The sequence below is a fragment of the Nannospalax galili genome, unplaced genomic scaffold (assembly GCF_000622305.1).
Source record: "Nannospalax galili isolate Female #2095 unplaced genomic scaffold, S.galili_v1.0 scaffold281, whole genome shotgun sequence".
Classification (NCBI taxonomy): domain Eukaryota; kingdom Metazoa; phylum Chordata; class Mammalia; order Rodentia; family Spalacidae; genus Nannospalax; species Nannospalax galili.
The window spans coordinates 10,286,365-10,304,829 of NW_008349068.1; positions in this window are offsets into that span (position 1 = coordinate 10,286,365).

Here is an 18,465-nt window from a genome sequence, read left to right on the forward strand (position 1 = left end):
TCAAAGGTAATGTGTCCTAATCTGCTTCTCTTCTGTCTTGTCCCTGCATCTGTACATGGTTACAAGTCATGTTCACTCCCTTTTACTTGAATCCCCATGAAACAGATTTAAGTTTTATGAATAGACAGCAAGAGTAGGACAGTATTCCTTGTTGTATTGTAACTTTTAAAGAAATAACTCTTTCATATCCATTTTAAATCCCAATGTGAATATTTCATTTTAATGTCTTTGAATTGAAATGAGTATAAAGTTCTTGGTACTCTTCCCAAGATCCTAAATCTATTTTTAACATGAGGCTACTATCTTCTACCATATCAGTTTATGTATTTTAAAAGATTATTATGATTTTGACTATTTGCCAAGTAATACACCAGGTCCTGGCAAAGCCCAAGTGCTCCATATAACATTTTCTTCATGAAGATCTTTCCTCTAAATACAAGTTCTTCTCCCTAAATCTTCCCTAATTTTTCCCATAAAAGTCTTCATTCAATTACAACCTGTGGGCCTGATGGGAACATAAGCAATCCATCATCTGGGTGGCATTTACTGACCCATGTCTTTTGGACAGGACACTGACTAGAATAATTTATCTCTTATTCTTCAGCTTGCAATCTAAACCATCACACTGAAAAGAGAGCAAAGATCCCTAAAGCACAGAGATTCTGGAGTTACCTGAACAAGAGCCACAGAAAAAGATTGAATACTCTACAATCATTATATAAACTGAGTCCGCTTGGCACCAGAGAGGCAAATTTTCAGCAACATGTTATTCATGGTGTCGTTAGGAAAATACAGAAATATGAAATATTTTCTCTTCTCAAAAAGTCAGTATTGTACTGGGATAAGTGAAGAACTTAAGCAATGAGAGAAACTAATAAATTAATAGGAGTGTGAAGGAGGAAGTTAGTACAACAGCAAAAGCCAAAAGACACCTGGGCCTGGGCAGACACTGAGTCTAGATATGAGCACTGGAGTGAGAATTTGTATTTGTGAGGAATGTCCCTCTACAGTGCTAGAAGCCTGTCTTTAAAAATAAGCATGTAGTTACACAAGTCCATAAGCAGAACTTGACCCAGTCTGTGCTCTCTGGGACAGAGCAGAGCACTGTATCCGGAACTGTGATAAGAAAAGGCAGCACAGGATTTGGGAGCAGACCATGGAAAACTTTTCACCTTTTGGATAGTAACCTTCAGAGAGCAGGAAATAACCACAGTGAACTCAGAAGAGGCATGAAATAAAATTATTAAAACAACGCTGAAGAAAATTGAATTTAACTTCAGTATGTAAATTGGAAAGGAAGGCTGTATTGAAGGGAAAGAAGTCCCTTTAGAGGTTGAAGCCATCGATCAATAGGAACCTGATCCATGGTATCAAGGAGAAAGGAACACGGATGGTAGCTAGGGTGTAGGTATGCATGTAGTTTGTAATGTATTACTCACCTGACCCATTCTTAATGAAATTTCATATAAATTCATTTTTAGAAGGTAGCCTAGCCTCTGGAGATTAGATAAAAATCTGGAATTTTGCTGTTCAGATTCTAATATTGGACCTTCTTACTAAATGTACAACTTTTGGAAATTAAATATAACTATTAACACACACACACACACACACACACACACCACAGTATTCCCTGCCCCTCCCCCTCAAAAAAGCGCTAAGTGCTAAACTATGTAAAACAATCCTAAGCATTGGGTAGCTAAGTGTTTTCTTATTCACATGGGTTACCCTCACTGATTTCCTTTACCAGTTCTAATATCTATTTCCTCTTCAACCTGTTCCATCAAAGGTGTCCCATTAAAGGGTAAAACAGTCCACAACTTGTAATCTGTGGGACTTACTTCAGAAAAGAAATGATTTTCATTGACCCCTGACGGCAACTACTTTATCTTTGGTGCACTTAGAAGCATTTGCTTGTAACTAACTTTTAGCTACTCTATGGGTAAAGAAAAATATTATTATATTTTCTCTATGTTAAAAACAAGTGCACGCACAAACACATGCATAAAGATACCATAGTTAAAATACAACCTCTGTTCTAAATTCTAAACTTTTTCATTTAAATGACTACATAGTAGCAAGTAGGCTGTACGTTAATAATTACTACTTATTCATTATATTGAAATAATTTTTTATATTTTAAGTTCTCGCTCTTAAGATAGTTTCAAAAATGAGCTGACTCAGAAATATGAAAACTAAAGAGGTAAGAACACTTTATTCTCTTACCGAGTTCCTTCTGTTGCCCTTTAAGTCTGAAGTAAATTTGAGGGACCTTAGCTGCTGAGCTTGTCATCACTGTCCTCAATGGGATTTACAATTGAGCATGTTTGGTTCTAGAGTGGGAAATCTTTCAAACCTTTTTTCTGAATTTAAGTAGCATTTATGGGATACTATCTACATCCATGGGAGCTAAGCAATGCAAGTAGAGAGATAAATCAGTCTCTCAACTTTTCTACCCTATCACAAAGATAATTCTAGAAAATTTTAAGAACAGATGCTATGTTATAATTAGCAATTTTAACCAGAAATAATTACAGCTCCAGGATAAAGTGGCTGCAAGAGACTGAAAGTTCATTGGATAATTTGTCGTCCTATCTACACATATTTTTTATATCGTTTTCCATATGAAAGCTAAGACACCTTCCCAACACAACATTTGCTTTGACATAGTTGCTGTTGAGTTGCTTGAACAGAAACCAGCTTACCAACCAGTGGACAGGTTGTGCTGCTAACTCAGCCACTCGTAGTTCAAAGAAACTTGATTCATCCTTCATGAAACTTGATTCATCTTGGCACTGGTATGTGAAATGCCTCTTATCTACCAATGTGCCAAATCAACTTTGCTGATTTGTCTTTATGCTGAAATGAGCCTCTTTTTATATCGTTATTAAATTGCTATATTGCCTTCAAAATTCACATTTCATAATTCTAATAACAATAAGCAGTGTAGAAGGAAAAGCTTTCTACTTTTAATTATATCCAAAATTGTATTGCATAGCCCATTTGTTATTCTTTGTTGAAAATATTGGGTTTTAGCTATAAAATCCTATCTCATTTTTATTTACTTATTTTTATATGTATGAATGTGTACCTGCATTATGTAACTGCACCTGTGTATGCAATGCCAACAGAGGCCTAAGAGGGTGTCAGATCCCCCAGAACTGGAGTTATTATGGCTGTTGGTCACTGTTTGGGTGCTGGGAATTGAACCCTGGCCCTCTGCAAGAGCAACCAGTGCTCTTAACAGATAAGCTGTCTCTCCAGCACCTCCTATCTCTTTTATAAGTGGTAGCTTTTTAATATCTATATCACAACATATGTAGGGTTGAAAAAGTATTGTAATTGTTACATAAATGACGTAGGTATGCGTGGTTCCCTTTCAAATTGTCTATTTTTGCAATTTTTCTTTGTGTGTTAGTATAGTGGGTGCCCAGAGCACACAGCACTTAGTACCATGGAGTAGTACAACATAACAAGCACTCTATGAACCAGGAGAAATGAAAAAAAAAAGTAAGGGAAAAACCATAGTACCAGATAATGAAATTCCTATGCTTTAGAGAATAGATAGTTATGATACTATTGACATTGGTGAAATAGAAGAGAAACTTTAGAAAGCAAAAATCTGTACACTTAACAGAAATTTGCTGGACTCACTATAAATCATATTTCTTGAAGTGAAATGATAATCAATTTTCCATTAGACATCAATGAGTTGTAGAACTTGTAACAGTCTCCATCTGCTGAAGAAAAAAAACTTTGATGAGTGGTGAAAGGTACATTTATTTGCAACTGTAAAGATACACACACACACAGACACACACACACACACACACACACACACACATATATATATATATAGAGAGAGAGAGAGAGAGTGAGAGAGAGAGAGAGAGAGAATATAGTAAGAAATTATGTTGGTCTGGGAAAGTGACAGAAGCAGGCTCTTCTCGGGTCTATGGCCTCTCTAACCACATGTACTTGGCTATGTTTATTTAAATTTAAGAAAGGTAAAACTAAATTTCTTTCTGTGGAGCTTCTGTTTCAGCAAATTAAATAGTAAAATCTGTTTCTAATGTGTAAGAACTGATCTTTCTTTCTAAGCCTATGTGTACTATCATAGTAAACCTCCAAAATAACAAAATAGAAAAATAATGGAAAAATAATTCTTGGTGTACGGTTGTGTTTCTAATGCTTGATAGCTGCCTATTATCACCACTTCACTATGTCGACTTCAGCTTTCCTACAAGACCAATGAAGAAAATCATAAATAAACCAAAAGTCAAACCTCAGATGATCATGAAGGTGATACTTCCCTTTTCATCCTGGAGACCTATTAGAATTCTGGATACATAAATGATGTTTAGTAGAGTTTGTTGTTAAATAAATTAATAAAATAATTTACTTTACAATATTATTATAACTATCTAATAAAAGCAACCTGATGCAATTATTTTAAAAATCTTTAACATACATATGTATCTATACAAGAATATGTACAAAATGTTTGATTATCTCATGAATAAGAAAATATATTTTGGACACCATGCAATTTTGGAAGCAGATTATGACTTTTTATTAAGTAATAACTATCAAAACTCACCCACAAAACTCAGAATTTTAGAAAATCAATACCTCAAGAGATCTATCACAAATTTTACTAATCATTGATTAATGCGCTCACTAATTTTCAAATACTTAAAAGTTTAGGAATTCCCTTAAACACAAGGAACTCAGTTCAATTTATGAGACCAGCATCCTATCACACACTATCAATTCAAATCAAGCTGGAACTAAACACGGAGAAGTTACACAGACCCTAAAACCTACAGACATCCAGATAAGAAGTGACTTAGAAAGGCAAGTAGTGACACGTTAAGATGAAACTGAAAGATAAAATGAGGGAAGACAGCGAGGCTCACGTTCCTTGTAAAGGAAATGTAAACGAAGATATAGAAGCAGAATTCATCTAATTTGTGAGTGGGGTGGGTTCTGGGGGTGCACATGTACATAGATGGCAGAGGTCAATGTTGTCTTCCTCAATCACTTTCTACCTTACTTTTTTTCTTTTTGAGACAGGGTCTCCCTGTAGCCCCAGCTGTCCTGGAACTCACTATGTAGACCAGGCTGGCCTGAACTCACAGAGATCCTCCTGACCCTGCCTCCCAAGTGCTGGGACTGCAGGCGTGTGCCACCACACCCGGCTATCTACCTTACTTTTTAAAACGGGATCTCTCAGCAGAATCTGGGTCCCACAAGACTGGCTGACGGGGAAAGCCCCACAGATCTGCCTGTCTCAGTCACCCCAGCACCTGAGATTACGGCATGTACCGCCACATCCTGCTTTTTGTATGGGTTCTAGGGATTCAAATCAGGTCCCAATGCTTGACCACAAGCATTTTACAGATAGAGCTATCTCCCTAGCTCTCCATTTCCCAATTTGTTTTTGAAAAAGTTGTGTCTGGTAAAAATTCAGAGTATATTTGGGGAAATAATATCGCATCAAAATAATAGGAATAAAGAATTTCCTGAAGGAGAAAAGCAATAAATTATCAGAGAGTCTAGTGTTAAGAAGAATGACTAGAAAGGGGCAGTAGCCAAATGTCACACACATGAGGTGGAGAAGTCAGTATGAGATCTCTGGAGGCATAAACCACCCCTCCCTTATTCAGCAGCAGCCTAAAGGCATAACCCTTTTAAGTCCAGTGGCGCATTTTTTTTCAGGCACTAGATGTCACTGTTCTACTTAAGCAAAACACGAGTTAGTTATTCTGAAGTCATTGCATTGACCTAATTAGATTCACCGTGTGCACATCTGAGCCATCACAACTTACTCCAATGGCTTTCACAACAAAGCAAAAGTGATTTATACCAAAAGCAGTCAGTCATAAGGAAAACTAGCTCTGTAGTTCTCTGGACATTTTTCTAAAGTACTATTTAACAAGTAAAATGAGAATTAAGACACTCTAATTCAATAGAACAATATGAAAAGAATTAAGTGTGTGTACCATTGAGAAATAAATTTTCTACTAGATAAGAAAAGACATTATTCATTTTTATACAAAATTAAAACACTTCTTCAGACTGTGTCCATGTTCAATCATGTCTTGTCAAACTCTTTAGAGAACAGATACAAGGGCTGGGTATGCAGCTCAGTGGTAGAGCACTTGCACAGTATATACATATCCCTCAGTCCCATCTCCAGAAATAGAACAGGAGAGGAGAAGGAAGAGGGAGGTGGAGGAGGATAAGAAGTAGGAGAGGATAAGAGTGGAGGAGGAGATGGGAAGGAAGGTAGAGAGGTGGAGAGTAAAACATACATTTTTTTTAAAAATATTTTTTTTGAGACAGGGTCTTGTCCAGCATCCCATAGTTGGAACTTTGCATTCAACTTTTCTATTCTGGGTTACTCATTGTGCTTAATCTTGAAGATATAGTCAATTTCATCTTATATTTGATCAATCGGATGTTATTTGGATCTTTGAATCTTAAATAAAGGGTGATATCTGAGTGTTTCCAAGCCTGACCTTCCAGCTTCCTCATTCCCAAACCACTGCCAACCTCAACACACACACATACACACACACACACACACACACACACACACGCACGCACACACACACATGTAAACTTTTACCATGTGGAAGGCACAGCTGGTTTCAGTTGCTTGGAATCACACAAGACAAAACAAAACAAACAAAACAAAAATGAGTATAATGGTTGTAAAACAATTGCATATATGATGCTGGCACCCACTTAGCCTTGTCAAACTCATGCGCGCCAACCTTCTAGAGTTGAGAGAAATACAAAGGAAATGGTCCTCAGGAATGAAAACTTTCTGTACCTGGTTAATGACTCAATCCTGTAATACAGCAGGCTTTCTCCCAAATTATCTTTAATTCTCTTTAACCTCTAAGATTAGTTTTTAGACACAGGTCTTTGGATAGATACTCGACTTGGTATCACCCTGGGAGGTCTAAAGGAGGAAAAGAGTATAAAAATATAGTGAAAATATATTATCTATCATATACATATTATATATATTATGCTCAGATAGTTAAGCTTCTACAAAAGATGGCAGAAATGCATGCTGAAATTTTAGAATTGACACAGGGTCTAATAGCAAGGGGAACAATAACTCAGAGCTCCTTGCCTGAATTCCAGCTGATGTTATGATTTCTTTCAGAGGCAATCTGTTGTTGTAGAAATGCAAGGGTCTTTACATATCGGCACGCTATGTTTTGAACTAAATTCAGTTATTATACTAATGTAGATAATTTAAAAATTATCTGACATGGTTTTCTACAAATTAGAAACTAATACTGCATCTCAAGACGGCTATGAAGCAGAATATGGCGGAAATGCAATTTCAAAGCTCTTTGCTCTCTCTTCCCTCCCTCTCACCTAGCCCAGGAAATCTGGTCTGGAGCACTCAGATATTTTACCTGAAATAAGTGACTACTGGGGCTTCAGAAATGGCTTACTGGTTAAGCGCATTGTCCTTCTTAAGGAGGACCCAGGTTTGGTTCTGAATGCCCACACAGTAGCTAACAACTTTCCTTAACTTCAGTTCCATGGGATCTGGCACCCTCTCCTGATCCCCGCAGACATTGCATGCATGTGTAGCACTTATATTACATGAAGGTAAAACACTCATACACATAAAAGAAAAATTAAAAACTTAAGTGACTTCTTATGAGTCACTCTTCTAATTGTTGTGACAAAATACTTGAAAAGGTAACTTAAGGAAGCCCTTGTTGGGCTCACAGTTTGAGGATCCAGTTCACACGGCAGGGCATGGCAGTAAGCATGGCTCTAGTGACCAGCAGCTGGTCACAGTGATACACACTCAGGAAGCAGATAGCAGTGAATGCTGATGGATGCTTGCTTTGCTTTCCTTTTTCCTCTTTATTCAGTCCAGACACAAGTCCATCAGATTCGACTAACTACTTCCAGGACGGGTCTTCCCTCCTTAGTTAAACCTCTCTGAAAACTCTCTCCCCAGCATGCCCAAAGGGGGCTCTCCTAGATGATTCCAAATCCAATGACAATAAAGATTAGCCATCACACTGATGGTGAATACAGCATGAAGTACATTCTGCACTAGACCAGCCTGGATGTGCTAACTTCCCAGCTTCAGGGAATCTTACCCGTCTCACACACTGGAGGAAAGAACTAATGCAGACTATTTCAGGGTCTTTTCTGGGTACACAGGCAATGAATAACTAGAAGAAAACATTTATTAACAAATGCCTTATTTAACACATATGCCAGTCAATATTTTATATAACTAACAACATGATCTGAAAATGTATTCCAATAAAGGTATTTATGACATAATTCTTTTCCAGAGCACTGCATATTAATCTATATTTTCATTGACAGATAAATACAGAGTATCATTTGTAGATGTATTTTTACACAGAGTAACATTCCTAACTGCCATTAAATAGCATTAAAGAAACTATAACTATGTAGTTACAGGTTGCTAGACCTGCAAAGGGAAAAATGTCTGAAGACACATTTATTTTCTTCTTTTTATATTGTTTTGATTCAAAAATTTGAAAATGTAGAAAACTATAGAAGAAAATAAGAGTGTTTTTTCTTTTCTTATCTTTTTAAAAAATTTTATTATTTTTAAGTTTATGTGCATGCTTTATTGCCTGCATGTACGTAAATGCACCCGTGTCGTGCAATGTCCGCAGAGGTTAGAAGAGGCTGTCGGATCCCCTGGGACTGGAGATATGGACAGTTGTTAGCTGCCATGTGGGTGCTGGGATTCGAACACAGGTCTTCTTCAAGAACAACCAGTGTTCAACCGCTGAGCCATCTCTCCAGCCCCCAAAGTGCTTTCTAATCCAACTCTGGGTATGACATCTGAATCATTCCCTTCTCAGTCAGATAACCTCTTTCTTGCTCTAACAATCTCAATCTCTTTCTCTCATACAAACATTTCACAAAAAAATCAATTGTACGATGCCTATGCTTCACAATCTTTTACACATGGCAGGTTTTATATGGCATGAATACTAGGCAGAATAGCCACATAATCTATATCAACTATGTTCATATTTTATTAAGTTCTATCTGGTATGTTGTATTATTTATAGCCTGTAATCATGGATCTTTGAAGGGAGAGAAACATACTATGTTTAAATAAAAAGGTATAAAGTTACATCAGTAAGCATTAATTATTTTATCTAAAAGGATTGTTATGAAGAATAAAATCCTAGTAACCTTCACAGAATGACTCTACTTTATATCAGAAAGTAACATACTCTTCACAATAAATATGGTCAGATAGAGGCGAAAAGTATCGAAACAGAATTTGTAATACCACGCAGCTCTCTCTGACTATGCTATACAAATGTAATGCTAGCTCTCTCCAGTAAAGCAATATGAATAGATTCATAAATTAAAAGTAATTTTAAATCTTATACACATACTAATTTAGAAATGCAGAGAGCAAAAGGGAGAAAAGGGAAACTCAAATACATAAATAAGTTTGGGCACTAACATAATGCGTCTGGATGAAAGTAAGTGTACGGTTTCCTTCAGTTTTGCCTTCTTTTAAATCCTAGAAAAATATTGTATGTATCCCATGAGGCCAAGAACCATGTCAGCTTTCCATGCTGTTAGAGATTTCTTATATCTAATACCTCAGTATACTGCTAGTACTAAACATATTATATTCCTGCAATAAAGGACCTACTTACTAAATACCTGTGTAATGAATACATTAAACTCCTAATATTCTCATAAGTTAAGAAGTTACTTGGGTTATAATCCAAAATAACATCATTAAGACTTTGAAATTAATTTCATTTAATTATGCATATATTAAAGGACATACAATTAAAAGACTTATCAAGACTCAAACTTTCTGCAACATACCATGGTATATGCAAAGGCAAAAAACACAGTTCTTTCCTTCAAGGAACAGATTTTCCAAAATATGTGTCTGATATGCTGATAAGTGTATATTTGAAAGAATACATTGAAGACATTTAGTTAGATAAGATCCAGTTTATAATGTACTACTGCAATTTCTTATCTTGCTCCCAGTTAATTAGCCCTTAACCTAATGGTAAGAATACACTGCAATGCTTTCAGACTTCTTGAGGCAGAATTGCTTTAAATGCATGTTAGAGAAACACATCTAAGACTTCAAGGGAAATCTGGCTGAACTCTGTATAAAATGGGCCTCTAAATCTTAAAAGGCGGATAATCTAAATCTACAACAGTGGATAAAATACAGGCTGTTCTGAAGTGGAGATACTCAGAAAAAGTCAGAGGCACAAAGAAAAAAGGTCAAAGGTTATAAACACATTCTTACCTGTAATTTACTGCTAGTTTTCCAGCTAACTGAGGTGAGGGGACTGTAAATGTGATAGAATAAAGTTCCTAAATTTCTTAATTCTTATACAACTGCAAGAGAAAAAAATCATAAGAAGACATTTGTTACATTTTCATATTTTAAAGCATATAAGAATTTTTTAAATCTGTGGCTAAGAACGACTTTGAAATGATCATTATGTCTATACTATTTCTCTCCTCCCAACAGGTGAAATGTCTTCTTTTTGTTTTATGTGTGCTTTTAAAATTCTGTTATACTACACTAGAGGACAAATAAGGTATCCTTTTTTTTTTTTATTAACCCATCAAAAGGGACTAATGGCAGGGTAAAGAAAGTAATGTCTTAATGGCTACAGAAAGCGAGCTGAGTTTAAAGTACAGTGTGCGCTAACTCAGTCCACAAGAAAGACAAAGCCCTGGAAGAGGTGATAGAATAATTGCATAAAGGAAAAATCAGTGTTAATGCTGTTCCATTCCTTGGTACATGGGAGACAACAAGGTCATACAAGATTCTTAGCCAAAGCAGGTCATTAAAATTTTTTGAGAAAATATCAGCAACAAGCATGGATGTACAAGTGTCTCTGCAATAGTTCTTTGGGTATATGCCAAGGAGTGGTATAACTAGGTCAAATGGTAGGTTCATTTTTAGTTTTTTTAAGAGTTCTCCACACTGCTTCCCATGGGGGTTGCACGAGTTTGCAATCCCAGCAGCAGTGAATGAGTATTCCCCTTTCCCCACATACTCTCCAACATTTGGTATCATTTTTTCTCTTGATCTTGGCCAGTCTGGTTGGGCTAAGATGAAATCTTAAAGTGGTTTTAATTTGCATTTCCCTAATTACTAACGATTTTGAATACTTAAGATATTTCTTAGCCATCTTTATTTCTCCTTTTGAGAACTCTCTGTTCAGATCTTTAGCCTTTCTTTTAAGTGGGTCACTTGTTTCCTTGATTGTCTTTTGAGTTCTTTATATATTCTGGATTTTAAACCTCTGTCAGGTGTGTCACTGGTAAATATTTTCTCCCACTCTATGAGCTTCCTCTTGACTTCTTTGGTTGTTTCTAGGTATCCTTCAACTGATGAGTCGAATATTTCTACACTCAGACATTTATACAATGGAGTTCTACTCAGTGGTTAAAAAAGAAAAAAGACAAAATCATGAAGTTCTCAGGTAAATGAATGAACCTAGAAACTGTTATACTAAGTGAAGTAACAGAGACTCAGAAAATCAAACAACATATATTCTCCCTCAGATGTGGATCCTAGCATCAAATTCTTATATGTGAGTATGTATGTAACTGCAGGAACCAGGATAGTGGAAAGGGACCATGGAGGCAAAGGGAAAGAAGGAACCTGAGAAAGAAGAACAGTAGAAGACAGGTGTTACTAAGGGACAAATGGATAAAATGGGGATATTTAAATGTGACGGGGAGGGAGGGGTATACAAGGAAACTTGAGGATGAAGAGGAAGAAGAAGCCCAAGAGAGGTGGGACCATAGGGGACTGGTATTATCAAGGAAGAAATGAAGAAAATGGGGATACTTTAAATGTGGATGGCATGGAGGAAGAGTCAGACAAGAAGAGACAGAGAAGAGGTAAATAATGCCTAGATAGTGAAAAAAAAAACCCAGAGGGATTCATATTAGTCCAACAACCTATTGACAAATTACACCTAACCTCTACATGAGTCCGTGTGTATAGCTAAAGGCTACATAAGAAGAAACAGTGCCAAACAGGAGAAACCCTCTTTTGAATTGTTGCCCAAGGTAGTCCAAGAAACTCCCAAAATTACACAGGTAATATGGTATGGTAATAAATGATACTGGCACAAAAATGGACATGTAGATCAGTGGAACAAAACAGAGACCAAACATGAGTGCATGTAATTAAAGCCAGCTGACATTTGACAATGATACCAAAAATATACACGGGAAGAAAAAAAGTATCTTCAACAAATGGCTCTGGAGAAGCTGGATCTCCACATGAAGAAGAATCAAATTAAACTCCTATCTATCACTCAACACAAAACTCAATTCCAAGTGCGTCAAAGACCTCAGGAATTTAGGATAAAAACTGACAAATGGAATCTCATCAAACTACAAAGCTTCTGTACAATAAAGGAAATAATCAGTTGAATGAAGAGGAAGTTCTCAGAACCGGATACAGTCTTTTACCAGCAATACCTCTGGTAGAGGATTAATTTTCAAAAACTACAAAGAACTCAACAAAGAATTAAGAAAGCAACTGACCCAATTAAAAAATGGGCTACGGATCTAAACAAAGAGTTCTGAGAAGAAGAAATAAAAATGGCTGAGAAACACCTTAAGAAGTGTTCGACATCCTTAGCACTAAGAGAAATGAAAATTAAAACTAAGATTCCATGTTACCCTAGTTAGAATGGTTAAGAGCAAGAAAACGACAACAAACGATGCGAAGATGAGGGGAAAGGGGAACCCTCAATCACTATTGGTGGGATTGCATACAAACTGAAAATAGATCTGCCATATGATTCATCTGTACCATTTCTTGGCATATATCCAAAGGACTTGATATATTGGAATAGAAACACTTTCTCAGCCATGATTATTGCTGCTCTTTTCACAAAGGCTAGGAAATGAACACAACCTAAATATCCTTCAACTGATGAATGGATAATGAAAATGTAGTACATTTGCACAATGCAGTTCTAGTCAGAGGTTAAAAAAAAATCATGACATTTGTAGGTAAACTGATGGAACTTGAAACTGTTATACTATATAATCCAGACTCAGAAAAACATACAACACATGTTCTTTCTCATGTGTGGAATCTAGCGTGAAATCCTCAGATGTGAGTACATATCCTGAAGTAACTCAGGAGCCAGGAAAATGGAAAGAAACCATAGGGGGCATGTGAAGGAGAGGGGCAGTAGGCCAGAGGTGTTGTCTAGGGGGAAATGGGGGAAATGGAGGGAGGTAGCATATTAACTGAGAAAGGAGGAGGGAGGGATATACAGGGGAAGAGAGTAAAGAGAGATAAATAATACTTAGGTGGTGTGAAAAGCCAAAGGGAAATGCATTATTTCATAACCGTACTGAAAATGCACGTTAATATATCTATGAGTGCACGTGTATAGCTGAAGGTTATATAACAAAGCTCACAATACCAGGAAACAGAAGCTGCACTTCCAGTTGTTGGCCAGGGTAGTCCAAGAAACACCCAAAGTAGTACAGGCTATTGTCACAGGCTTTGACTGCCTCCAATAACTTAAAGGGAAGGCCCTATTGCTGAAGACAGAACATTCTCCTGACACAGAACTTGGAGCAACTGAGCGGGAACTGACCTGGATGCCTCTCCCTGAGGACTAGCTCTCATAGTATCAGAAGATACTACACAAGCTGCAAGGTAGAAAAAGTCAATGGTTCAACCCAGATACAAAGCCTATAAGCCACAATTACTAGCCAAGCCAATTATTTCTATTGGTGCCAAAAGTGACACCTCTATCGTGGGGGTAATCAACAACTGTTTAACTGGACTTAAGGCCCACTCAATAGGAATGAATCCATATATGGTACTCTAAACAAAGTCAAGTACACCTGGTTGGAGACATCATAAATCCCAGAGATGAACCAAGTTCTGGCATTTTCCTAGACCAATGTATTTTCTTACTATATTCTAAATATGTATCAATTTTTTCCACAGGCAAATGTAGCTCTCACCACCCATCAAAAAAGCTTCTCTTTGCAACAGATGGAGACTTTTACAAAGTTCCACAATTGGTCAAAATACAGAGACTAAGTGACTGTGAGGTGCCCAGCCCTAAGTGACACATCTATAATGCAACCTGTACACCTAGGGCTCAAGAAACTTTGTGGAAGAGGGGTGGGAAGATTGTAAGGGCCAGAGGGACGACACACATGTTACTAGATAATGCATTCTAGGCATGACAGGGAAGCTACAACGATGAAATCTGCACAGCATTCTTGTCTAACAAGAGCCGCATAACAACAAAACTAGGTGAAATTTCACAGGGTAGCATCTTAAAATGAAGAGCTATAAGCAATCAGTGGATGCTGAGGGAGGCAGAACCAGTTTTCTCCAGGGATGAGCTTCCTGAGTAATTTTCTTACTCCACATGGACAGTCATAAGCATGGGTACACACAAGTGCCAGTGAATAGACTTGGTGTATTTTATATCTATCTATCTATCTATCTATCTATCTATCTATCTATCTATCTATCTGTCTATCTATCTATCATTTATCTATCATCTATCTACATCTATATCTGTATACCTTTATATATATTTATAAATGTATGTATATGAAACAATGATAAAGAAGAGGTCAAGAAATCATGAAGGAATTGAGAGGATACAGGAGGAGTTGGAGGGGAATTTAGAAAAATGAAAATAATGTAAATACAATGTTCAAGTATAAAATTATAAGATAAAAAATCATTAATAAAAAAGATACTAAACACAATACCTTAACACCCAAATCATTGTCCATTGTAACTACTGGGAACAAAATTTTGGTTTTAGAATATATGGGGAATAAGAAAGACAATTTTGAGATTTTTATTATAAACTATATTTACAGCTATAATTATTAATTTTGATTTTCAACTTGATTGAGAATGTCCATGGAAAAAAACCACTGGTCATGTGTGTGACAGAGTTTCTATACTGGCTTTATTAGGTGTGACAAGCCACTGTAAACGTGAGGTGCACCATTCCATGGGCTAGTGTCTTGGACTAAATGCAAAGGACAAAGTGAGCTGAGCAGCAGTGCTCATCTCTGCTTCCTGACTGTGGCTACAATGTGATGAGCTGCCTCACACTCCTACTACCATGTCTTCCCCAGTATGATGGACTCTATTCTCAAAATGTGATCCAGCATAAATTTTCCCTTCATGTTGCTTTTGTCATTTATTTGATCACAGCAATAAGGAAAGCAACTAATGAAATAATTAATCATTTAAATTTCCTAATGAAAAATAAAACTATAGTAATCAATTACCTGTTTATCATGAAAGGAAAGATGTACCCTTTATTTGCATATATAACACAAAAACAAATGTATATGTATATTGTGTCAATATACATTTATAAATGTTTCTTTACACTGTGTACATTCTTCTACCTCTACTTTTCAATAAATATTATTAAACCCTGCAAAAGTGATCTTCTCTGATAGCTTCACTTAAGAACTCCCTAGTACAAATTGCTCCTGTCTACCACTATAATTAGATAATCTGCAGTAGCTGAAGCCTTTTGGTTAGCAGCAAATCCCACTTTGAAATGTAGAAACGAGTGGCAAGGACTACAACACGGAGGTGATTTCTTTGCAGGACTCTACTCCTGCTTTCCCGTGTGAAATTCTTTTGCTATAACTGAACACATTGACCCACACTGGGAAAATCTCTGAAGAATGACATGGTATTATGTTGTGAGTTAGGATGTGAAGAATACAATTTATTTCACCTCAGTAGGACAGATTTTGTATTCACTTACTTTACAATGAGAAATATAAATATAGCTTCAAATTTTAAAATTAATTGCGAAACAATTTTAGACAAGTGTACCAAGTGAAATGAAGCAAAATTTAGAACCAGTTGCTTCTCCTATCTATAACCTCACCACTTAGTTTACACAGGCACTAGTGTGCTAACCTACTGCATAAATAAGTCCTACAAATTATTCAATATATGCACTCACAGGTTGTTTTCATGTTTCATAAACATGTTGGACACATCAAACACTTGAATTCAGGAAACTAGAGATTAAACACGATATTAAGGGTTTATTTGGACCTACGCAAACACTCCTTATGAGGAGCTGGTAGATGTGTCACTATGAAGGAAGATGTAGAGAAAGAATTATGTGGAAAAATTTACATTGTTATCATTTTTCTAGAACACTCTAAAGAATACATTCTAACATCTGAATAGATCAAACAGTTGTTTTCATTTATTCTTTCTCAGAGCTAGGAAAATAGCCAGGCAGTTTTCTCATCACTATAACAGGTATTTCTAGTGGTAGTAAACCTAATTTTTCAGGTTTGCATTCAGTTTTCAATAAGAAAACCATGAAATGAGAGAGATAAAAAATAAAAAATTGATTATAGGGCTGGACAGATGGCTCAGTGTATAAGATATTTGCCAGCCAAGTATGAGAACTAAAGTTCAGATTCCCAGAACACATGTAAAGCTGAGCATGGCAGCATGAGTCTGTAATCTCACCACTCTTGGAGCAATATGGGAGGCAAAGACAGGCGATTCCTTGAGGTTCACAACGTACCTACCCTGGCATTCGCAGCAAAAAAACAAAAGACCCTGACTCTAACAAGTTCAAAGGTGAGGAAGGACACCTAAGGTTGTCCTCTGACTTCCACATAAGCACCATGGCATGTAGACAAGCAAACACGAGAGAGAGAGAGAGAGAGAGAGAGAGAGAGAGAGAGAGAGAGGAGAGAGAGAGAGAGAGGATTATAAAACTGGTAATATTGCCATCTCAGTGGTTAAGTAGCGATTTCTGCTATGCCTCAGTGGATGGTCTGGATGGTCTGCACCACAGCATAGTAATAAAACTGGGAAATTAAAAACATTTATTTTAATGTTTTTATTTGGAAGATTGAAAAACTAGGGCTGGAAAGGTGGCTCAGCAGGTAAGATCACTGAATGCTCTTGCAGAAGACCTGGCCCAGTTCAGTTCTCAGCACCTTTATGGAGGCTAACAACCCATCAATAATTCCAGTTCCAGTAGATCTGGGGATCCAGTGCCCTCTTCTGGACGCCACAGAAATTTTGCACACATGGTGCACTTATACACATGCAGGCAAAATACTCATACACATGAAAAATAAACAATAAATAATAAATAAATAATAACTAAATAAATAAATAAACAAATAAATACAATGACCACTCAATGATTATTTGAGTATTTTCAAGCATGGATTTTAAAAATAGCACTTTAAGCCAGGCGTGGTGGCACACACCTTTAATCCCAGCACTTGGGAGGCAGAGTTTTTGAAAAGACTGGGAAACTAAAGCTCATAGTTTGTTTCATTTGCCCAGAGTCAGACAGCAAGTCAGTGGTATAAACAAGGTTAATCTTATACTTAATGAATTAATTCTAAAACAAAGATTATTTCTAAGTTAACTTCTTTAAGGTTTAAGAGTTATTCAATTTCTTATCTTTATTTTTGGAAGTGTTTTGATTGCTGGTATGTGTGCAGTACCCATGAAGACTGGAAGAGGGTGACAGACCCACCATGTAGGTGCCAGGAATTGAACCTGGATCCTCTGGAAGAAGAGCAAATGCTCTTAAACCCTGAGCCACTTCTCCAGCCCCTCTATTTCCTTTTTCAAAAAAAAATTATATAGCAAGAAAGATCAAAAAAGAACCAAAAATAATACAGGATTTCAGAGGTGTATTTCACTTGATCAGTGCTTATTTGCCGTATGTATACTTGCATATTCTGTGCATCACCAAAGATTAGAAAGTGCCAACAAAAGCCATAAGATTCCTACATCAGCCAGCTGTGGTGGCATTTGCCTTTAATCCTAGCACTCAGGAGGCAGAGGTAGGGAAATCTCTGAGTTCAAGGCCAGCCTGTTCTACATAGGGTATTCCAGACCAGCTGGGGCTACAAGGACCCTGTCTCAAAAAAACAGAAGCAAAAGAAAAGATTCCTACATCAGAAAACATTCTGCTCACAGTTTTGCTAATATGTTTCAATAGTGAAAATCTCTTTGAAATTGACATGAAACACTTTCAAATCAAAAGCAAATGATGCATTTTTTTCTTGCCTATGTAATACTGAGTTCATCAGTCATAAAGAAATACCAAATGAGGCATAGTTTACTTTTTCTCTATCCAAATGGATAATTTTAAGGATCATTGCAAAGATAATTTATGTTTAAATGGCTAAATGAGGATAGTAGTATTTTTCTGGCTGGTTTTCTTCAGTTTCAGATTTGTTGTCATAAAAGATCTATTAATTATCTGATTGACTATTCATGATGATGATGATGATGATCAACATAATTATGCTTCCCAAATAATATTAGTTTCTACAAATAACTAAAATAAAACAGTGTGAAAGTAAAGTCATATTTATATTATT